General features: G+C 43.5%; 1 long non-coding RNA gene across 1 annotated transcript; it reads left to right on the top strand.

The window, feature by feature from the left end:
- Positions 1–4,681: 4,681 nt before the first annotated feature.
- Positions 4,682–13,258, top strand: LOC140202302 (uncharacterized). The gene is made up of 3 exons (XR_011887064.1): positions 4,682–4,751; positions 11,020–11,068; positions 12,847–13,258. It is a non-coding gene; the product is annotated as an uncharacterized lncRNA (long non-coding RNA).
- Positions 13,259–23,608: the final 10,350 nt, after the last annotated feature.

Raw genomic sequence — 23,608 nt, 5'->3', positions numbered from 1 at the left:
CATCCGGGTGTGCTTATCTTCCTCAGGATCTCGTGTCTATTCCTTTAACGGTGGAATCTCTTAGCACTTCAGTAATTACCTTCTCTCCTTTACCCTCTGAGCCACTTTAGGCTTAGAGCCGGAGAACCTGTCACTGCAGCTCCTCTCCGATAGATTGTTCCCCAAACATTAATCAAAGCATTTTACTGAATATTGAAAGGAACGTCCGCAGGGGCACACTGAACTGGCTGCCCAGTTCTTTTCCCTCGCCGGACAGTCACACATTTAGCTGCATTTTGCAACTTACGGGTGATTACCTCCATATACTGTAGCTCATAATTGTGGCCTCCTCTGTTTCCCGTATGACGCGAAGGTCGTCGAGCTGCCGCTCTGACTTCTTGAGACTTGCTATGAGCAACTACAGCTCGGTGCATGTGGTGCAGGTCTGACTACCCGGGAGGCTAGACATCTCCCAGAGTGCCGAATAACAAACAAACAAAAAATAGATAATACAGTCTCTGAAATGTCTGTTTGTTGATCAACTTCAATAAAAATAAATTACAAAAAAAAAGTATTTCCATGATATATCAATCACCTTTATTAACAGCTGAACCACAGATATCAGCTCCTCAAGACGTCGTCGCTGGGCGAATGAGCTACCTGACCTGCTCACTAAATCACAGTTGTCCATCCGCTCGATTCAGTCTAAAATGGATTCACGACGAAGAACTGATGACAATTACTCACGGCTCAAACGGCGAGACGATTCAGAGTCTTCAGAATACCTTCACCAATTTCACATTCACTCCTTCACCGAACCATGATAATAAAAGTATTGGTTGTGGACTTACAACGGATGGTACCGGCGTGAGAAATACGGCATATTTTACGCTGGATGTTCACTGTGAGTGTTTCTCAAAGCTATAGTCAATAATGGTGAACAGGAATTCACCCCCGCCTTTCCTTAAATAATAATTATTTCCTTTATGATTCCTTCATACTTTTATGGTCTTATGGTTTAAGGGGGCGAGGATATACAGTCCGAAGTGATTGCGTGGTAAAGTTTACATTCAGATATCGGAGTGGACCCTGTATTATTCGGCCAAGCAGCTTGCTCTGGTACATTAATCTGATTGACGTGGAGGGTCTCTCGGGGTGGCAGTGGTGTTTCCATGGTTTCTGACAATACCTTTTAAAAGGTTACGAGTAGCGTGTCAGTCACAAATTAATGCCAACAGTGATTTCGCGACTGAATGGGCCTACTGTTGAGCTTCTACAATTGACCTGAAGATGGTTATGTACTGGACTGCTCGAGGGCTTTGCCACTGCCCTTAATTATTTTTATTTTGTACCAGTGTAGGCACATTAGCCGATGAGTGTTCCAAAATCAAGCATTAGCAATGAAACAATGCAGTGAATCAGAACCAGACCAATTGCCCCGTGCCCGCCCAGTTTGCCTACATTGTCATGACTGGGTTCTGACCGCAGATTTTTTTCTCCCTCACAGCGACCACGTTTTCTTAAGACCCTACGACAGATTGACCTCTCCCTGCCATAGGCTTGCAAACGGATTTTCTGAGGTACCTTGCATATAAAACCCCTCTGGCGAATATCAGGTTACTTAACTTTTGAATGCACAGGAGGCAACTTGATAAAATTGGTTCATTGTGGGCAATTCTCTTCGCCATAGTACAGGGAACATCTGAATACGTTAAGGAGTGTGGAAGCACGATTCACGGGACTCGACACGTGGAGAGACTAGATGGACGGTTCTGTTTTATCTAAAGCGGAGTAGTGGGGCTGCACAAAACTCCGATGACTATTGACAGAGCGGATCCCTTTCTCAGCGTGACGTCTGAGGGTCTAGATTTAATGTGGACACGAAGGGCAGCATTCTTACCGAAATAATAGAGGGTTTCGGCAACATGCTGCTTGAGGGTGTGGTAGAAGCGAGTAGAATTCATAGATATTTGGGTGTTTCATGAATATGAAAGGTATAGAGCGTTTTGGACTAAACGAGGGCAAATGAGTGTGACTCAGGGCAACAGATTATTCAGCATGAGTGAATAAGACCACAGGGCCCTTTTCCGTGCTGGATATAACAATCCGTTCGTCTTGCGAGAACATGGATCTGCGCCTGGAAAGTCTTCACTGATAGGGCAAGGTTGTATGGAAGACCGGCAGTTGCCCATGCTGCAAGTCTCCCCTCTCCACAACACTATTGTTGTCCAAGGGAAGGGCAAGGGAGGGTACAGCTTGGCGCCAGTGTCGTCGCAGAGCACTGCGTGGATAAGTGCCTTGCTCAAGGACACAACACGCTGACTCGCCTGGGGCTCGACCTCACGACCTTCAGATCACTAGTTCAATGCCTTAAACATTTGGCCACGTGCCCACACCATGCTGGATAACACCATTCCATTATAACAATACATGGAACACGTACACAGCTTCTACACCATCGTTGCCAACTGTCTTTCACTGAAATTGTCACCTATACTTCTGCAGCAAAACGTAGATGCAATTTTCTTGACACATTGTCATGAAGAATGCCTTTGCGATCGCCATACGCCTCCAGGGATTCAATTTGAATAATGTTTTTTGGCTTCCCGCCCTTCTTGTTATCACCATTTTCCTCACTAACTAGAATAAAATTTCAAAGGGAATGTGAGAGATCCACACAATGATCACACGAGGACACAACTTAACCCAGGTTCTGTGTGCCTCCTGCATTAAACCATATTAAAATTTACTCATAGTCATTGAAACTCAGATATATGCAGTAGACAGTTATTTGGGTAGATCTATCCTGTCCCATTCCCTACTAGTGAATAATCAGAAGTACTTAATGACATTGCAACCTCCTTCTGGCTTAATTATACGCTGTAAATTCTAGCTAGTTTTGTTGGGGTGAGGGAGGGGTAGAGTTTAAGGAACGTGTGAAGAGTGAAAGGAAAAGTTCAAAAATATCATGCCAATTCATGTAAATTAATGGTTCCCGCTGAGCTAGTATTGGCCTCGGAGCAGTGTTTCTTAGTTCCCCGAGATAATAAGACCTTGCCCAGCACAAGGAAGATATTCCGATGCTTCAGTCCGTTCACGATATTAAAATTCTTTTGGTCTGGTATTAGATTCCTCATTGGAAGGTAAAATAGCGGGTCCAGGTAATTCTTTGCCGGGGGTGGGGTGGGCGTGGGTGGTGAAGTTGGTGCAAGAATTTTCAACGTTTCTCGTTGAGACGCTTTAAGTGTAGATGGTATGGAGTCAATATAAAGTGGAGAGCGAAAAGAGGGTTAGGGAGACAGGAAATGGAGGATGAAATCTCAATCCGCCTTATTTCACGAGCTGAATGGCGCAAGATACCTGTACAAATGACTTAATTCTTTAGATCCACCCAAGAATGTGTCCGGCCCGACCTGCACAAACTTTGAGAACTGGATCAACTGTACGTGTAAGGTGAAAGCCAAACCACCAGCAACCATCACCTGGAGCGTCAATGGGAAGGCTCTATACGGGCAGAGCAAACGTTTCCATGTCACCAGCTTCATGTTGGATAAATTCGTCACGAAGGGCTCACTGATATTGAGTAACCAATCTGGTGCCGCAAAACTAATCTCCTGTGTCGCGGTGAACGTACACGGTACCAGTATCGGAACATTCCACCACGAATCATCAGGTAAGGACTGAGGTGTAATTGTTGCCTAACACAGAATCAAAGATCAGCAACACTGAACATGGAAGATCTTAGCTGTCTCTCTATCTCTTAACCTCTCTCTTTCTGTCTCTCTTGCTCTCTACCTCTCTGTCTCTGTCTCTCTGGCTCTCTATCTGTCTCTGTCTCCTTTTCCCTCTCCCTCTCTCACGCACTCGCATTCTCTTTCTCTCTTGTTTTCTGCAAATCGTTCGCAATCTATATAGAATACATTTTCGATTGTTTGAAATGTTCCCACACACTTATGCACATTGCATTGCACAAATGACGCCACCTTTCCTTTTTGTAAAGATACAGCTACTTTATTTGAAGATTCCAACATCGCTTTTTTATCTTTATTTGATCTCTGCCGCATTGAATTCTGTTTTCCTTCTTCGTACACACGGAAATAGTTAAATTGTCCGAAGTGGTGTAACACTCCTAACTAGCAGCATAAGCCGATCTGTGGGTTTAAACAGCAGAAAGTGAGCAATCATTTCTAAATTGTCATTAGAGCATTCCTTTCGTTATATAAAAAAATAAAAATAATCTCATGGTTACGAAAATCACATGCTTGAAGTTTGAGTGTGCTTCCTCAAAGAAATCCATCTGCGCAAACATCCTTCCATTTGTTTCAGTGTCCGTTCAGAGCAATGCATTCGTGTTAGTTGTGCCCATTCTTTGCAGCTGTGACTGGGAAGTAACATGGTGTAAACGCAAGAGATTCTACAGTTGCTAGAAATTCATGGTAACTCGTGCACAATGCTGGAGGAGCTTATGAGCTCAGGCAGCATCTATGGAAATGAATAAACAGACGAAGTTTTGGTAGACAGTTTTGAGCAGTTCCCGATGAACAGCCTCGGCCGGAAACGTCGACTGTTTATTCCTTTCTAACGATGTTGCCTGGCCTGCTGATATCCTCATGTATGGTATGCCAATGTGCTTTTGAAATGTGAAGTGCTATTGATCTAAAATTCTCTTTATTGTAACTAGTTTCAGGATCGTTGCAGAGGGACGTTGCCATTGCAGCAGGAACAGCAGCAGTGATTATCATCGTGATCTCAACAATTCTATTTGCCTACAGGTTCGTACATTACTATATTGAATTTGAGATAAAAGGTCGACTGAAATTATATATAAAAAGAGTCGTTCAAACAATTGACAACTGGGAGCCTTCGGGAGAAACTATTTAGGCAATGTCTTCACGGTCAGACTATTCTGTTGAAATGAAGAGAGTGAGTGTTACAGGCAATTTGACAAAGTAACAGTAAAAAAGGCACCAGGAAGGCTGGTTTCCTGTTTCGAGGTACGAGTCTGGATTTGAATTACACCACTGCTATTGCGAGAACAAAATATTGTGTGATGACACGTACTAAAAGGAATTCAGCAAAGTTAATTATGGACACTGTTTTTTTTTTCTGGTAAGTCCACATCAGACATGTGGATGGTGTTCAAAGATCAATTGCATAGAGTGCAGCAGTGGAATGTTTCTGTTCGAAAAAAAGACGTGGATGGAAAGATAAGACGCAGCCTTGTACTTCCGGAGTGGTGATGGAGTTTGTCAAGAAGAAAAAGGGGAAGTATGGAAAGATTCGGAAGTTAGGATCAAACGAAGCACATCAGGATTATAAACAAGTAAGGAACGAGCGAAAGGAAGGAATTAGGAAAGCGGGGGAGCGGGTTGGAGAGGAAGCCGGGGGCATGACAAGTCAGTGGCCAGCAGGAATAAGGTGAAACCCAAGGATTTATGTGCATACATTAAGAACAATATGATAACTAGGGATGGGTTGGAACAACCCAGCGATAAAGAGGAGAGTATTTGCTTGGATGTGGAGAATGTGAATGACGTACTTAATGAGAACTTTCTTTCAGCATTTACCAAAGAGAAAGATATCGATGATTAGGAGATCAGTGCTTAGTGTTTGAATGCGTTAGGTGTTTTTTTCAGGTCAACGAGGAGGAACTGTTCGGCCTCCTCATGTGTGTCAAAGCGGATGCCCCCAGGCCTGATGGGATTCACACCAAGTTATTGAAGGACGCAAGTGATTAGATTTATGGGGCCTTGACCGGTATCTTCTAAGTTTCTCTAGCTACAGAAGAGGTCCCGGAGGATTGGCGAGCGGCGAATATTGTGTCTCTATGTAAGAAGGGGAAATAATGGGAATAATAGTGAGTCTCGAGTCAGCTGTAGGGAAATTACTGGAGTAAATTCTTAGCGATAGGACAAATAAGAATTTAGATATACATGGCCTGATTAGGGAGAGCCAGCATGGCTTTGTGCGAGGCACGTCGTGTCTTATCAAATTGATTGAGATTTTTGTCAAGGCGACGGGACCGATTGATAAGCTGGACAGTGGATGTTGTGCAAAATGATTTTAGTAAGCCGTTTGTCAAAGTCCCTTGTGAGAGGCTAATCCAGAAGATTAAGAGGCCTGGGGTCTGCAAGGAATCAAATGTCTGGATGCTGAAAAGGCTGGCGCGTAGAAAACAGATGGTAGTGATTGAAGAGAATTATTGGAGCTGCAGATGTTCCGCAGGGAACTGAACTGGAAGCTCTGCTGTTTGTGATGCATTTAAATCACCTGCATGAAATATAGACAGGTGGATTAGTAAATTTGGGGCTGATGCTAAGATTGGTAGAGTTGTGGATAGTGTAGAAGAACATAACGCAAAATATAGTGTTGCTAGACAATTAGTGAACCCTGTAGAGTTTTCACTAAAAACTGCATAAATATGATCCAAATTCTGATCGGACGTCTACATATCCTAAAACTGGATAAAGGGAACCCAATAAAATAAATAACACAAAATATTATGCTTGTTCATTTATTTATTGAGAAAAGAAAATGTGATATTTCGTGTATTTGTTGGAAAAAGTATGTGAACCTCTGGGATAATGCCTTCTACATAAGCCACTTGGAGTCAGGTGTTGCATTCAATCTGATGAGATAGGAAGTGTTGATTGTAGAAGAAACCTGCCCTGTAAAAATACAGAGCTAACACGTCTTTCACGAAATAAATTGTTTAAATGCCTCGAAGAAACTTTCAGAGGACCTTAGAAGAGGAATAGCAGAGATGCCTGAAGCCATAAAAGGTCATAAAAGCATTTCTAAAGAGCTCGGTGCTCATCAGTCGAAAGTAAGAGAATGAAGGAAACTCAGTATTGTTGCTACTCTCCCGGGGAGTGGGCATTCTGCAAATATCACGTCAAAAGCACAACGTGCAATTCTGAAGGAGGTGAAAATGAACCCAAGTGCAGCAACAAAAGACCTGCAGAAATCTGTCGAACTTGCTAAAATGTCGGTTCCTGTGTCCACTATAAGAATAAAAAAAAAACACCACTATTCAAGAATGATGTTCATGGTAGAACAACACGGAGAAAATCACTGGTTTCCAAAAAGAGGAACAAAAACAACACAAAACATTGCTGCATGTCTCAAGTCTGAAAGAGAATACCTAGACGTTCTACAACGTTTCTGGAACAACGTTGTGTGGCCAAATGGGACAAAAGTTCAACAGTTTGGCAGAAATGCACATTGCTATGTTTGGAGAAAAAAGAGCACAACACACCAACACCACACCCTCATCCCAATCGCGAAGCATGGTGGAGGGAGCATCATGGTTTTGGGGTGCTTGCTGCCTCAGAGGCAGGACAGCTTGCCATCGTTGAGGGAACAAAAAATTCTAGATTCTATCATGACATTTTACAGGAGAACATCAAGGTAGTAGTCCATCACCTGAGGCTTAATAGAAAACAATGAACCTAAAACAAACAAGAGTAAATCAACAACAGAGTGATTTAAAAAAAGAAGAAGAAATTTCGTGTTTTGCACTGGTCAAATCAGAGGCCTGCCCTTAATCGCGTAGAAGTGTTGTGGAAGTACCTAAAGCAACGGTTCATGTAAGGAAGCCCACCAACATCCCAGTGTTGAAGCTGCTTTCTAAGGACGAATTAACTAAAATTCCTCCAAGCCGATGTGCAAGTCTGATAAACAGTTCCTGGAAGTGTTTGGTTGAAATTATTGCTGTACAAGGGGGACAGACAAGTTACTGAATGTTCACATACTTTTCCGACAAAGACGTGTAATATTGGGTCTTTCTTCTCAGTCAATGAATGGGCATGCGTTTTGATGTTATTTATTTAACTGGGATCTCTTTTTCTAGTTTCAGAACTTACGTGAAGATCACATCACAGGTTAGATCATGTTTGTAATGCAGAAATAGAGAACATTCTACAGGGTTCACAAACTTTCCAGTATCACGATCAATCAGATATGGGCAGGTAAATAGGAGATGGAGTTTAATCCAGATAAATGTATGGTTTTGCAATTGGTAAAAGGCACTGTTAAGTACTGAAGTTAAAACACTCTAACAGTACACTGCTAAGGGTAAGTTTCTTGAAAGTGCTGCTCAGTAGGTCGATTTTTGGATCCAAATTCAAAGCTAGTTGAAAGTGACCACAGGTTGATAAGGTCGATACGAAATATTATTGAGTAGTTGCTTTTATTAATGGGGGGGGGGGGGCTGAGATGAAAAGAGAAGACGTGGTGTTTGAATTTATAAAACTCTAGGTAAGCACCCTCTGAAATATTGCATACAGTTCTAGACGCCCCACTATAGGAAGGATGTTGAGGAAGGGTGTAGAAGAAATGTACCAGGACGCTGCCGTCCTTAGAGGTCACGGTAGCTGAATAAACTTGAGTTGTTTTCTCTGGAATGGCAGAGTCTGAGGGAGATCTGCTAGAAATTTATCAAATTTTGAGAGACATATAACGAGTAGATAAGAAGTATCTTCTTCCCCAAGGTTGAAATTCATTATACTAGAACACATGCATTGAAGGTGAGAAAGGAGTATGTTCAAGGGGGATGCGAGGGGTATGTTTGTTACTCAGAGAATGTTGGATGCCTGGAATGCACCGCCTTTATTGGCGATTGAGGCAAACAGATTAAGAGGTTTTAAATAGACGTTTGGACAGGCATATGGCTGCAAGGAAGCTGGGGGGATTTGGGTGTTGTGCAGGTAGGAGGGATAAACGGTTCCGTGTATTTGATTTGCCTTTTCCCTCGTTCGGTGCAACATTGTGGGCTAAATGGCCTGCCCCTGCGCCGTACTGTTCCCGGTCTACATTCTATAACGTCAGATTCGGTTTATGGTTCTGCAGACAAACACGACGAGTTATTTAACCTTGCTGCAGCTTTCCTGTGTTATTATCATATTTCTATTTTTTCATAGTTCAAGCTCGTAAAACCCGACATACAAGCACAGCCAAGCACAGACATTTTTTTTTTTTTATTATTGCTAGGAACTTTCGGACTATTACAGTGTTGTTTAGTATTGTGTTTATCTAGATATTTACGTAAATATTTCCCGGTGAGCCTAATTGTGTATAGCTATTGTGTAGCGATTAGGGAACCAGTTGTAAATAGTTGTATATGGGGTGTCAGGGAGGGTTAGCACCTCCGGTGGGGGAACATGTCGAGTCCTTTTCAGGGCGGTTAGTCCACCTTTGGTCCCCACCTGGCACTCAGCTCTCACCTGTGGCTCCCCGTAGCTGTTTGCATGCGACAGCGGCCACACGCCGGGCAACGGCTTCGGCAAGCCGGCTAAACCAGGTGAGGGTAGCCGACGGGTCTCAAACCCTCGGTGAGATAGGGAGCTGTCTATCCCAGCATGCGAAGACAGACTCCGGCGGATTGAGCGGACGAGACCAATGGAAGGTCCAACTGTCAAGAAGGCGGTCTCTGCAAGCGTCGTGGAACGTGTAGAGCAGGACAAGACACAGAAGACGTTCTGGTCATTCACTGCGCCTTGTCCCATCTCCAGCCGTCTAGACTCTGTCTTGCCACTGGATCCAGATGGGAATTGGGAAGAGAGAGTGAGGCTGACGCTGCGCAACTCTCCCTCACTTAAATCCAAATCACGCGCTGGTCTCGATACCATCATTATGGTGTCGAGATCCTCTTCGACGTCAACGATGGACGAACAACAACAACAGCAAATATTACCGCTGGGACAATGTATACCCTGCTCATGTTCCATGGTCTTTCTATGTCGTCTTTTACTTCAGCATATTTCTGGTGTTTTCTGCTTAATAGTTTCTGGATCTTATGTGCATTTTGGATGGCTGTATGTATTAAGTATATTGCTCTTGTTTGATAACCCTCTTTTGTTATTTTCGGATGACTATTATGGATTCTCCTATCTGTACTAATGGATCAGCTGTAATATAATATGTAGACCCCTGCCTGTAAAACTGGATCAGGTTTGTATTTATAGTAAAGTTTATTGTTTTTTTTTGTGAATTTTGTATTTTAGTGTAATATATTTGTGAATGATGTTTCCCTCTTGATGGTACCAGCGTAAGTAATCAGATTGAATTACGCCTCTGCAGGATCTTTTAATGTTTTGACCTCTCTCTGGTTTCTCCTGACATTTTCTGCATTTACATGGTGGTCTTTTATGATGTATTTTTGATAGTTCTTGAGTTAAAAATCTTGTCCTGTATTGGCATATGAGATCCCTGTCTTCAGATCTCTGTGAGACACTCTACGTTTCTTTCTCGATAACTATACTGCTCAAGAAGGGTCAGACCTTTCTCTTGGTTGCCTTCTTCTTCGACAGTGATAATTTTCTCGGATTTTTCAGTTGCGCTTTCACTTAAGTTTACTGGTATGTACTTCTTATCGGAGTTTCACATGCTCACGTGGAATATTGAATAATGTTTTCATTGATGAAAATATATCAACACAAGTTGTATTTGACTGTCGTGCTGTTTTTTTTCTTATTTCTTTACTTCTGTTATTCCTCTTCCTTCTTCGAGTAAAAGTCGAGTACACACTGTACAACCTAGGTAACCTTCGAGTGTACACTATGTTTTCAATACATTGTAATTTCTTTCTTATTTCTCTTTGTAAATTTGCAGATCAGTTGCGGACCAAGGTATTACACCGAATGGATACGTTAATATACTTACAGAGAAAGTGATTGTTGCCTTTGTTATAGTTTTACATTGGAGGTCTGTTTTGCAGTTAGGAAATTCTATCGAAAGTTTTCCCTTTATCACACTATGATGTATTTTCTTTGCTTGCTGATATCCCAGTTAGGTATCTGTTTCACATTCATCCATCCATTATTATTACTCTATTTTTATGTTTTTCTTCTTCTCAACTCAAGATGGCAAAGCCTAGAATTCGGAAAAAGCCATGCTCTTCTATTTTTCAATTGGTCGGAACATTCTGACTATTCTTGTAGTGTTTATTCTTGTCACTTTACGTATATATTGCCTTGTCGGCCTAATTGTTTAATACTATTGTTATTATAATAGCATTATTATTTTATCATTATTTGTTAGGAAAATAAGAAGAACTTCCCGTTTTGACGCACAGGCGGACGAGAGTTCGGTGAGTTACTCAGATGTCCACAACACGGCTGAGTGAGAATCGACAACGTTTCTGCATCTGATGAAGTTTCCGACCTTATTTTTGCATTATTTGCAGTTATTACTGTTCAGCTTATACCATAGAAAGTCAATTGCCGACATATAGTATATAGTGGTGTGTTCCTCTACGCTAAGCCACTATGCATAGAGCAGAACATTTGTTGCTTATTGAAGGCAAAATATATCTCGTCCAAATCATTGCCGGCGTAGTACAGCCAGTGAAATAAGCACAAGTACACAACGGGTTCCCGTGTGTCTGGAAGAATTAATTGCCAATTCAGAGAGCGGAGAAATCTGACTAAATCGCCTCCAGGTTGAATAAAAAGTGCAGAGTTTAAACAGAAGTGTCAATTTGCACTAAATACTCCTAGTAACAAACTGCCTAGCTTCAAATTTAGAATCCCAACCGGAGGAACATAGCTATCCTTTCACAAAATTACCATGAAACAAGGCATAATCATCACTAAATTCTGTGTTCCCCTACACATACTTCTCTCATCTGCCCTGCATCTTATCCTAAAGGGATGTCTAGGATTGCACTCCCTCTTGATGAAGTCCTATGTAATTATTGAGGTATCTTTCCTGAACACATTTGGCAATCTGTTTCCCATCCACTCATTTTATAAAATGGGTGACCAGCTATTATATTGGTTGTTAAAATCCACAATTAGCACAAGCTTAGATTTTATTTTTGCTGCAGTCCACGATCTCTCTACAAACTTGTTCTTCTAAATATTTTTGTGATGGTTCATAACATTGCCCCATGAACAGGGTCATAAATTCCTTACTCCTCAATTCCACCCATAAAGCCTCGCCAGATGAGTTCTGCAGTCTGTCCTGACTAAGCATCGCCGTGATATTTTCCCTAACTAGGATCGCTGATCCTCCCCATTTAATCTTTCTCACTCCATGGCCTCTAAAACAACAGAACCCTGGAATATATAGTGCCCGTCATGCCTCTTCTGTGACCAAATCTCACTAATGACTACAATGTCATAATTGCACATGCTGATCCATGGCCAAAGCTCAATCACCTTTCCGACAATACCCTTGCATTGAAATATACGCAGCTCAGAAAGTTATTCCCGACTTGCTCAGCTAATGATTCTTGATTTTGTATCTAGCATTATCCACAACGATTCCACTATCTGTTCTGGTATTCTGGTTCCTATCTACAGGTTTGGGTCGAGTGAGCAGCAACACAACTGCTTCCCGAAATGGCTTTGGAAAGGAAGTGAGAATTAGAACCATTAAGGGAGAGGTGAACATTTGGAAGCATTTGGCGCATGGTGGGGTAACCTGTGAAGTAGTTTGGTTCAACAGGGAGGGTTATGGGGAAGAAAGTGGATAAAGATGTTTGCTGATCTGTGGGAGAATTGAGCGGAGGATAGAAATGGGAGGACCGCGGGATTAGAAGAAGAGGATGGGGGAAAAATGGAATTACCAAAAACGGGTAATCCCAATGCATATTCCATTGGATGGAGACTACCCGGCGGAATATTAGTCGTTGATCCTTCAATTTGATGTGAAAATTATCCAGACAGTGGGGGAAGCTTAATGTGGGCAGGTCTGTGTAGATAGGGGTACTGAAATAGTCTGCAGATAGAGTACGGTGTGGTGAAGGAGTTCCTTTAGCAAATTACATGTTCTTCCAGGTAGCTTTCTCTGCATTCTCTTTGAGTGCTGTTGGAGTCGGGAGCTCTCCTGAGACTAATCTGTAATGTACAACCACTGTTCCAGGAACCAGACTTGCACCAGTCTAGCGACACCAGAGGAAACACATCACCCCATGGGGAAAACGTGATCTATTCCGCCTTCAGCATTTCAAACTTTCACAGAAATCAGAGACATCACCAGAATGAAGAGAAGAGTGAATATGCAGCTATAAAGTGTAAATGATTAGTTTTTGTCTATACAGTGTAAGTAAACGGAAAACGTTAACGTATGTTGATTTTGGACCTGGGACATATATTCCCTGCAAACTTCGACATCCTTACAAATCACTCTTATCTGTAGATCCTTTCGGTAATAATCTCTACGATTGCTCTGGCGTGCCTTATTTTGTCGTACTTTGCTGTGTCACAATGATACATTCGGCAATCTCCTGTCTACCAGCATTTTAACTTGTGGCTAAGATAACGCGAAAATATCTACGAGAACATTTCCTCTAGCTTTCTACAAAGTTAGGGAACACACTTGATCAAGTCCTGTGGATTTTTCTACATTAATATACCTTAAAGCTGCCAGAACCTCCTGGTTATTATTTCAATTATAGAGCCATAATTAACAATATCCTGTTGCCGTGGTGGCCGTGGTGGTGGTGGTGTGTGTGTGTGGGGAGGGGGGGTGTTGGCTGGTTTGGTGAATACATAAACACACTCTTTACTTTTTAAACCCATGATTCTCGACCATGCATAGATGACATCAACATGCATTACGGAAAATCGCAATTAGGAACGTTTTGCTACAATACAACAGGAAAAGTAGAATTTATTCTATGTGCTTGATTAGTTAAGTTTCCAGCCGCTGGAAAAAACTAAACCTCGACTTCAATTCGCTCGTTGTTTCCATAAAAAACACTCTTACTGTATTGGCGGGCTGGGCAGCATTTAGGATCTGCGTCTACGTTTGTGATATTTTTCTGTCCTCCAGAGCAATTAAAGTAAACCATATGACCATAAGATATCGGAGGAGAATTAGGAAATCGAGTCTTCTCCTCCATTTCGACACGGCTGATCCAATTTTCCACTCAGTCCCAATCCGCTGCCGTTTTCGTGTATCTTTGTATTCCCTGTCCAATCAGGAATTTATCAACCTTACATATTGGCCTCCATAGACTTGGCTTCCAGAGCTGCCGGTGACAAATAATTCCAGATTCACCACTCTCTGGCTAACGAAATTCCGCCTCACTTCTGTTCTAGACAGATGGTCCCCTATCCAGAGGCTGTGTCTTCTGGTCTTAGACTCTCCCATCAGAGGAAACATCCTTTCTTAGTTAATGGGCCCAAACCTGCTCAAAATATTTTAATTGAGGAGCAATCAGCGCTTTATAAAAAAAACTCAACATTACATCTTTGCTTTTATATTCTAGTCCTCTTAGAATGAATGCTGACATCACATTTGACTTTCTCACCACAAACGCAATCTGTTATTAACCTTCAAGGAATCCTACGCAGTATCCCAAGTCCCTCTTCTCCTCAGATACTTGACTCAGCTCTCCATTTAGACAGTAGTCAACCCTTTCATTTCTTCGACCGAATGGCATGGCCATACACTTCTCGACACAGTATTCGTCTGCAACTTTTGGAACATTCTCCTAATCTTTCTGAGTCCTTCTGTGTCCTTACTACTACCTCAAAACTACTGGACTCTCCACTTATCTTCTTATCATCTGCAAGCATTGCAACAAAGTCATCAATTCCAGCATTCAAAGCATTGACAGATAACATAAGAAATAATCGGTTCCAAGACAGACTTCACAGAACACAAATAGTCACCGTCAGCCGACCAGTAAAGGCTCACTCTATTTTCACGCTTTGCATCCTGCCAATCACCGATTGCTTTATCGATGCATGGAAGCATTGGTGCAAAACGCATAATAGCTATCTAATTACTTCTCCACTCCATCTCCTTGCTTTATGCAAATTGCCAGGTCGTTTTGTCCTTTGTTGATTTACAATAAACTCTGCGTCGCGTTTCCTGATGTTTAGTGTTTGATTGAGTCCGGATTGCAAAGCCATACAACATGGAAATAGTCTCTTCGGTCAAACTCATCAGTGTCCAATAAGGTGCTAATTTAACCTAATGCCATATGCTTTCTCTGGCGCACTTCTCTTTAAAACCTTTGGCTCCACGTACTTTTCCAAATGTCTTTTAAATGGTGTGAATATGTACGCCTGATCCACTGCATCTGGCAGTTCATTACCACTGCTCCCTGGCCTTTAGCATTATCATGGAAAAGGATAGAACCAGAGAAGACCGGTAATTTTTTTTAATTGGGGAAGGGGAAATTATGAGGCTATAAAGCTGGAAATTGTGGGTGTGAATTGGGATGATGTTTTTGCAGGAAAATGTACTATGGACATGTGTTCGGTGTTTAGAGATCTCTTGCAGGATGTTAGGGATAAATTTGTCCCGGTGAGAAAGATAAAGAATGGAAGGGTGAAGGAACCGTGGTGACAAGTGAGGTGGAAAATCTAGTCAGGTTGAAGAAGGCAGCATACATGAGGTTTAGGAAGCAAGAATCAGATGGGTCTATTGAGGAATATAGGGAAGCAAGAAAGGAGCTTAAGAAGGGGCTGAGAAGAGCAAGAAGGGGGCATGAGAAGGCCTTGTGGAGTAGGGTAAAGGAAAACCCCAAGGCATTCTTCAATTATGTGAAGAAAAAAAAAAGGATGACAGGAGTGAAGGTAGGACCGATTAGAGATAAAGATGGAAAGATGTGCCTGGAGGCTGTGGTAGTGCGCGAGGTCCAGAATGAACACTTCTCTTCGGTATTCGTCAAAGAGAGGGAACTTGATGATGGTGAGGATAATATGGGTCAGGTTGTTGTTCTAGAGCATGTTGATATTAAGGGAGAGGAGGTGTTGGAGTTTTTAAAATACATGAGGACGGATAAATCCTCGGGGCCCGACAGAATACTCCCCAGGCTGCTTCATGAGGCGTGGGAAGAGATTGCTGATCCTCTGGCTAGGATCTTTATGTCCTCGTTGTCCACGGGAATGGTACCTGAGGATTCGAGGGAGGCAAATGTTTTCCCCTTGTTCAAAAGTGGCAGTAGGGATAGTCCGGTTAATTATAGACCAGTGAGTCTTACGTATGTGGTGTGAAAGCTGTTGGAAAAGGTTCTTTGAGATAGGATCTACGGGCATTTAAAGAATCATGGTCTGATCAGGGACAGTTAAAATGGCTTTGTGAAGGGCAGATCGTGTCTAACAAGCCTGATAGAGTTTTTTTGAGGAGGTGACCAGGCATATAGATGAGGGTAGTGCTGTGGATGTGATCTATATGGATTTTATTTTGGCATTTGACAAGGTTCCACGCGGTAGGCTTATTCAAAAAATCAGAAGGAATGGGATCCAGGGAAAATTGGCCAGGTGGATTCAAAATTGGCTTGCCTGCAGCAGGCAAAGGGTCCTGGTGGAGGGAGTACATTCAGATTGGAGGATTGTGACTAGTGGTATCCCACAAGGATCTGTTCTGGGACCTCTACTTTTCGTGAATTTTATTAAGGACCTGGATGCGGGAGTTGAAGGGTGGGTTGGCAAGTTTGCAGACGACACAAAGGTTGGTGGTGTTGTAGATAGCGTAGGCGATTGTCGAAGATTGCAGAGAGACATTGATAGAATGCAGAAGTGGGCTAATAAGTGGCAGATGGAGTTCAACCCGGAGAAGTGTGAGGTGGTACACTTTGTAAGGACAAACTCCAAGTCAGAGTACGAATTAAATGGCAGGATGCTTGGTAGTGTGGAGGAGCAGAGGCATCTGGGGGTACATGCCCACAGATCCCTGAACGTTGCCTCACAGGTAGATAGGGTGGTTGAGAAAGCTTATGGGGTGTTAGCTTTCATAAGTCGAGGGATAGAGGTTAAGAGTCACGATGTAATGATGCAGCTCTATAAAACTCTAGTTAGGCCACACTTGGAGTACGGTGTACAGTTCTGGTCGCCTCGCTATATGAAGGATGTGGAAGCATTGGAAAGGGTACAGAGGAGATTTACCAGGATGCTGCCTGGTTTAGAGAGTATGCATTATGAACAGAGATTAAGGGAGCTAGGGCTTTACTCTTTGGAGAGAAGGAGGATCAGAGGAGACATGATAGAGGTGTACAAGATAATAAGAGGAACAGATGGAGTGGATAGCCAGCGCCTCTTCCCCAGGGCACCACTGCTCAATACAAGAGAACATGGCTTTAAGGTAAGGGGTGGGAAGTTCAAAGGGGATATTAGAGGAAGTTTTTTTTTACTCAGAGAGTGGTTGGTGCGTGGAATGCACTGCCTTAGTTAGCGGTGGAGGCAGATACACTAGTGAAGTTTTACAGACTACTAGACAGGTATATGGAGGAATTTCATGTGGGGGTTATATGGGAGGCAGGGTTTGAGGGTCGGCACAACATTGTGGGCCGAAGAGTCTGTAATGCGCTGTACTATTCTATGTTCTATTCCATATTCTCTCCACACTTTGAATAAAGAAGTTGACACTCATGCCCCTACGTACTGTCTCCTAGCACATAAAACCATCGGGCATCTAGTGGTTGACATGTTTTCAGCATCTGGGGCCGATTCGTTGGTTTAGATCAGCGGTAGGCAACTTTTGGCCCGCGGGCTAGATTAGGCTCGCGAAGGTAATTTGACCAACTCGCGAGCTATTTTTCATTATTCTGCTTGATTCACGCGACCACACTGATGGACATGCATCGCGTCTTGCCACCAGCACTGGTCCCAAGTTCCGTCTTGTTCCAAACCAAACACTGCTATATACGAAAAAAGGGAAGGCAGACTCCCTTATCAATATGTATCAGATACTCTCCGTGCATGCGCAGGTTTTCAGATGGAATCGTTCAAATTTGTGAACAGAAACATCGTCAGTGTGCTTTAACAAGAAATCCACGCTAAATATCCAGATATGTACATCTGCTACGATACCTGATAAATAACTTGCGTTTCGAAATAAAATCAACGAAAAAAAAAATCGAATGGCAATGAATGGGAGTACAGACTTGAGAGACACTATTCAACTTGCAGTGTTCGTGCGAGGAGTGACCTCAACTTTTCGGTTACTGGAGCACACATTTTTGAAGAATTTATTCAATTAATTCCTATGAAGGACACTGTTACTGGAGCAGATATTTTTGAAGCTTTGCTGAAAATGGTATCAGAAATGAAACTTAATGTGTCGAAGCTAATTGGGATCCCAACTGATGGGGTACCAGCAATGGTGGGACAGAAATAAAAAAAAAAAACAAACTAGACTGAGATCTTTGATTACTAATTGGCATCCTTGGTTAAGCACATTTTTTTTTAGGATGTGTTATTCATTAATTTGGTGCAAGATGCAACTCGATGTATTTAACAGGATAATTCCCATATTTCAAGTTTTTATGGCATTTATCTGGCCCACCGTCCGGCGATGAATACGCAATCCGGCCCATAGAGGCTAAATAGTTGCCGACCCCTGGTTTAGCTACGGCCGCTGAAATAACCCGTGTATAAAAGAGCACTGCAGGATGTTTGCTCCCTCTCACTTTGTCCTCGGAACGATTGGGAAGGTATATTCAGCGCACTCAGATCTATGTGTCTCTTTGCCGAACATTTAGTTTTGTAATTTGTGTAACTTGGGGGAACAACTATCAAGTCAAATTTTCTAGTGTCTGCAAATAAATAAATATTTTACATATTCGCAGGCAGTGTTCTTGTCTCACTCACCAAACGCGTGAACCCGCGTAAACGATATTTTTTCTTTTTTTTTTGTGGTGAGAATAGCATGGTTTGTTGTTTGAACAGAAAATACATTTCTTTACAAGGTTATTTGAAGAAATCTCGCCGGAAGGGGAGAGTCTCGAGTTGGACAGATAACAGTGTTGGCCTTGGTAGTCTAGCTAACTTACTGATGATTTATGGAATGCTGCTGGATTGGTCAAATCAGTCAGACTTTGCCGGGGTGGAAACTGGACACCACATTGAGCCCAAACTTAAACTGTTGAATTTTCCCAAGAGAAAGGATTGCCAGCGGCATGGTTTCTGGCTGGTTGCAGCCATTGGAAGGCTCCAGATCAAAACGATTGTGGGTCTTAACAACGAGGAAGAAAAACATAAATCAGCGATGTATCATTCTGACAGAATCACTGTTGATGGCCAGGACTTGGACTGCAAGGTCAGAAGATCAGAATATAGAGTTAGCTTGTCAGCTAAGGAAGGTACAGCAGTCAGCGTGTGCTAATCAGCTTAATTGGCAGATCGACCTGTTAAACTCGAGCTTTAATGCGGGCGGGCGATGATCCGACTGTGGGGCTGGGGGATGGGGATGTCTGGCCGGAAGAAGAAACGAGGGAGAGAGGGTGGTGTGAAACCCACGGTTTATCCCTCGAAAAGCGTCCACACCCCCCTGCGTACCCTAAACAGTACAGGCCAACCTAGTGATCACGCTTTCCTACACCTGCCACGGGGGGCATTGCTCCGCACCTTCTTCCTCGAGGGGAAAGAAGAGGATCAGAAACGTGTGAGGATGTCACAATGGGCCACTTCCGAGATAACAGAGAAAAGGGAGTTCTCTGCTGATAAATTAGCGAGGTTAAAGTACAGAGACAGAGAGAAACTTGGAACGAATGGCTGGTATGGATGAGGATGATTTTGGAGTGAACCTATCTAACAGAGAGATGGGTTTTAGGGAACCTATCGTCCCAACACGCCATCAATAACCTGTAGATATCGTTGCTTGATTCTCCTAAGCATAATATATCACTCTGATATTGAACAGTAGCGGCGGTTAATTTCAGGTTACCTTCTCTCCTTGAAGGGAATTTAAAACCACAAGCGGAGTGCAGCATTGTAGACGGAAGGACTAAAGTTGTACGCTAGTGAGCTCCTATTACGGAATTATGCACCGGTAATGAGGACCCGCCAGAGGGTGTTGGATTAACTTCTGTAATGATAGGGCATGTGGCTACCCGGCGGCTTCCTAAATAAAAGGGGTACTGCTGTCATTAAGAGCACATGCTGTTGATCGTTCTGTAAGTACAGGGTGCATGAAGCTACGCACGGAATTTAGATAAGCAAACGGGGAGTCGGGAATGCTGCATGACCCGTAAAGAAATGTTGTTAGCATTGCTTAAAACTGGGGTCTCGGAGGAGCAGGTCAGTGGGTTTTCCACCACTACCCTCGACACAAGGTGAAGGGAGAACTACCGGGGAAGCGATAAACAGCGGGCTGGTACATTCTTTGCACTCTCCCAGTAAGGGGCCCTTTTGTCCTCTGCCAGATTCCTCACATTCAATTCAGGATTCCCGACAAAGTGTCATTGTCGTGGCAACACTCACAGCACGCTGGAAGAACTCAGCTGGTCGTGTAGCATCCGTGGTAACGAACAGTCAACGTTTCGGGCTGGAACCCCTCGTCAAGATAGAAGAGGGAGGGAGCAGGAGAATATAAAGAAGGTGGGGGGAAGAAGGTTGGTAGGAGCCAGATGGAAAACCAGTAAGGGGAAAGATAAATGGGTAGGGAAGGGGATAGGCACGAAAAGTGAAGAAGGAATAGGGGAAAGCACAATGCGTAGTAGAAGGCGGCCGAACAATGAGGGGGTTGATAGGTAACTGTGGGAGGGCGCAGATTGAAACTGGGTGTGGGGAAAGGGAGCGGGAGGGAATTACCGGAATTTGGAGAGTTCAATGTTCATGCCAAGGGGCTGGAGACTACCCAGACCATATATGAGGCGTTGCTTCTCCATCCTGAGTTTAGCCTCATCATGGCAGTAGAGGAGGCCATGTTTGGGCATATCCGAATGGGAATGTGAAGCAGAGTTGCAGTGGGTGGCAACCGGGAGATCCAGTCTGTTGTGGCGGACGGAGCGTAGGTGCTCGACGAAGCAGTCCCCAATCTGCGTCGGGTCTCATCAATGTATAGGAGGCCGCACCAGGAGCACCGGATGCAATAGATGACCCCAAAAGAATCACAAGTGAAGTGTTGCCTCAGCTGGAAGGACTGTTTGGGGCCCTGAATGGTGGTGACAGAGGAGGCGAAGACACAAGTGTAGCACTTACGGTCGCAGGGATAACTGCCGGGTGGGAGATTCGTGGGGAGGAAAGTGTGGACCAGAGAGTCGCGGAGGGAAAGCGGAGAAGGGTAGAGAGGGAAAGATGTGTTTAGAAGTTGGGTCCTGTTGGAAGTTGCGGAAGTTGCGGAGTGATAATAAAGTGTGCTTTGACAGAAGTGCGAATCAGGGGGATGCTTAGCGACTTGGCGCCTCATCCCTCTTTCTGTTGATGGAGTGTGAATGATTTGAATGTGAGTTGTGTATGTAGAACATAGAACATAGAATAGTGCAGCGCAGTACAGGCACTTCGGCCCACAATGTTATGCCAACCCTCAAACGCTGCCTCCCATATAACCCCCAAATTTAAGTTCCCCTATATACCTGTCTACTAGTCTTTTAAATTTCATTAGTGTACCAAACTCCACCACTGGCTCAGACAGTGCATTCCACGTACCAACCACCCCCTGAGGAAAAGAACGTTCCTCCAATATCCCCCTTCAACTTCCCACCCCTTACCTTAAAGCCGTGTCCTCTTGTAGTGAGCAGTGGTGCCCAGAAGAAGAGGCGCTGGCTGTCCACTCTATCTATTCCTCTTAATATCTTGTATACCTCTATCATGTCTCCTCTCATACTCCTTCTCTCCAAAGAGTAGAGCTCTAGCTCCCTTAATTTCTGATCATATTCCATACTCGTCAAGCCGGGCAGCATCCTGGTAAATCTCCTCTGTAACCTTTTCAATGTTTCCACATACTTCCTATGTAAGGTGACCAGAACTGGACACAGTACTCCAAATGTGGCCTAACGAGAATTTTATAGAGCTGCATCATTACTTCGCTACTCTTAAATTCTATCCTTCGACTTATGAAAGTTAACACCCCATAAGCTTTCTTAACTACCCTATCTACCTGTGAGACAGCTTTCAGGGATCTGTGGACATATACCCCAGATCCCTCTGCTCCTCCACACTACCAAGTATCCTGCCATTTGCTTTGTACTCTGCCTTGGAGTTTGTCCTTCCAAAGTGTACCACCTCACACTTCTCCGGGTTGAACTCCACCTGCCACTTCTCAGACGATTTCTGCATCCTATCATGTCTTTATAGTCTTCGACAATCCTCCACACTATCTGCAATACCACCAAACTTTGTGCCGTCTGCAAACTTGTCAACCCAGCCTTCTACCCCATATCCAGGTCGCTCATAAAAATCACGAGAAGTAGTGGTGTCAGAGCCGATTCTTGTGGTACACTACTAGTCACAACCCTCCAATCCGAATATACTCCCTCCACCACGACCCGCTGCCATTTGCAGGCAAGTCAATTCTGAATCCACCTGGCCAAACTTCCCTGTATCCCATGACTTCTGAGTTTCTGAATAACCCTACTGTGTGAAACTTCGTCAAATGCCTTACTAAAATCCAAATAGATAACATCCATTGCACTACCCTCATTTATAAGCATGGTCGCCTCCCAAAAGAACTCGATCAGGCTTGTTAGACACGAACTGCCCTTCACAAAGCCATGCTGACTGTCCTTGATCGGACCATAATTCTCTAAATGCCCATGCATCCCATGTCTAAGAATATTTTCCAACAGCTTTGCCACCACAAACGTAAGGCTGACGGGTCTATAATTATCCCGACTATCCGTACTACCTTTTAAAAACAAGGGGACAGTATTCGCCTCCCTCCAGTCCTCCGATACCACTTCTGGGGACAACGAGGACATAAGTATCCTACCCAGTGGCCCAGCAATCTCTTCCCCTGCCTTGTGGAGAAGCCTGGGGAACATTCCGTCAGGCCCGGGGGACTCATCCGTCGTAATGTATTTTAATAACTCCAACACCTCCTCTCCCTTAATATCAACATGCTCTAGAACATCAACCTCACTCATATTGTCCTCACCATCATCAGGTTCCCTCTCATTGGTGAATATCGAAGAGAAGCATTCATTGAGGACCTCGCTCACTTCCACAGCCTCCAGGCACATCCTCCCACCTTTATCTCTAATCGGTCGTACCTTCACTCCTGTCATTCTTTTTTTCTTCACATAATTGAAGAATGCCTGTGGTTTTCCTTTACCCTACTCCACAAGGCCTTCTCATGCCCCCTTCTTGCTCTTCTCAGCCCCTTCTTAAGCTCCTTTCTTGCTTCCCTATATTCCTCAATAGACCCATCTGATTCTTGCTTCCTAAACCTCATGTATGCTGCCTTCTTAAACCTGACTAGATTTTCCACCTCACTTGTCACCCATGGTTTCTTCACCCTACCATTCTTTATCTTCCTCACCGGGACAAATTTATCCCTAACATCATGCAAGAGATCTCTAAACATCGACCACATGTCCATAGCACATTTACCTGCAAAAACATTATCCGAATTCACACCCGCAAGTTCTAGCCTTATAGCTTCATAATTTGCCGTTCCCCAATTAAAAAAAAAAATCCTGTCCTCTCTGATTCTATCCGTTTCCATAATATGCTAAAGGCCGGAGAGCGGTGGTAACTGTCCCCCAGATGCTCATCCACGGAGAAATCTGTGACCTGACCCGGTTCATTACCTAGTACTAGAACTAGTATGGCATTCCCCCTGGTCGGCCTGTCAACATACTGCGACAGGAATCCATCCTGGACACACTTAACAAACTCTACCCCATCTAAACCCTTGGAACTAATCAGGTACCAATCAGTATTAGGGAAGTTAAAGTCACCCGTGATAACGACACTGTTATTTTTGCACCTTTCCAAAATCTGCCTCC

The sequence above is a fragment of the Mobula birostris genome, chromosome 8, assembly GCF_030028105.1.
Source record: "Mobula birostris isolate sMobBir1 chromosome 8, sMobBir1.hap1, whole genome shotgun sequence".
Lineage (NCBI taxonomy): Eukaryota > Metazoa > Chordata > Chondrichthyes > Myliobatiformes > Myliobatidae > Mobula > Mobula birostris.
This window is presented reverse-complemented; position numbering and strand designations above follow the sequence as displayed.